Genomic DNA, 1,233 nt, shown 5'->3' on the forward strand with positions numbered 1-1,233 from the left:
ACTCAAATTGGAATTTATCTCAAAATCAAAATTACTGATTAATTTAAAATCTCCATAATTTTTATAAAAATTTTGGTAGAGTGTCGTCAATAATTTAAAAAAATAGTTCTTTCAAAAACCTGTAAAAGCACTCCCAATATAATTATCTCAACCCCAAACTCGAATATAGTTCAACTCAACTCAATTTCAACAACACAATTCAAACTCAATTCAATATCATTCCCAGCAATTTATAAAAACAAATCTCAACATAACTGAGCATTTCATAAATTGAAATGAGAGGTTTATATTACAATATTTTTACAGATCAAAATAATTTACAAACTTTGTTATACAATTGCTCAAGACCAATTATTGTACATACATACAGTTGATATACATTAAAATAAAAATTTACAAAGAGGCATAATGTATATACCCGGCAAAAATCCAAAATGCTGTTACTTTAATTCACAAGCAGCCTATTTTGCTGCTTTATCTGTCTCTCTACCTGCGACAGTAATGAAAAGCTATCGCTGAGCCATTGTCTCAGTGGTGCACAACGTTAAGAAAATGATAATTTAAACAATGAATAAATCACAAATAAATCACTTGATGTATGGATACATAAAATCATGCTTAATTTCAAAAGATAGAAAATTTCTTAAAGAAATTAAATTTCATTTCATAATTCACTAAATAATAATTTTAACAAGTCACACAAAGCTTAACCATGACACCAATGTCCAATTCATCCCAATAACCAATGGCTAATGAGGAATAACATAGCTAGCTAGTAAAATATATGAGTACTCATCCTATTCATCCTCAACTGGCACACACCTCAACACTTTAGCCAAAGAGAGAATTCAAAACCAATTCATCCCACTAGGCACGCTAGTGAGGAATTCAAACAAATAATCATGATTGTTGTGGTTTCAAAGCATTTGAACTATTCCTAAGCAACAAAGCATTTAGCAATTTGCATTTAAATAAATTCCTCAACATTTAGGCCAACAGTATACAATTTGTTTTATTCACAATTTTCGATAGAAATAAAGTCATAAATTAATTTCACAGTTTGCTCAAAATAAAATTTCAATTGAAAATCAATATGAAATTAATTGTTGTGCACAAACCTTTTATGAGTCGTCTCTTGGCTTTGACTCACTTTTTCCTTGTCCTTTCCGGTGTCTTTTTCTACTGAAACTCATAATTTAAAGTGTTTCAGTACTCATTTAAATAATTTCTAAT

This window comes from Hevea brasiliensis, chromosome 6, assembly GCF_030052815.1.
Source record: "Hevea brasiliensis isolate MT/VB/25A 57/8 chromosome 6, ASM3005281v1, whole genome shotgun sequence".
NCBI lineage: Eukaryota > Viridiplantae > Streptophyta > Magnoliopsida > Malpighiales > Euphorbiaceae > Hevea > Hevea brasiliensis.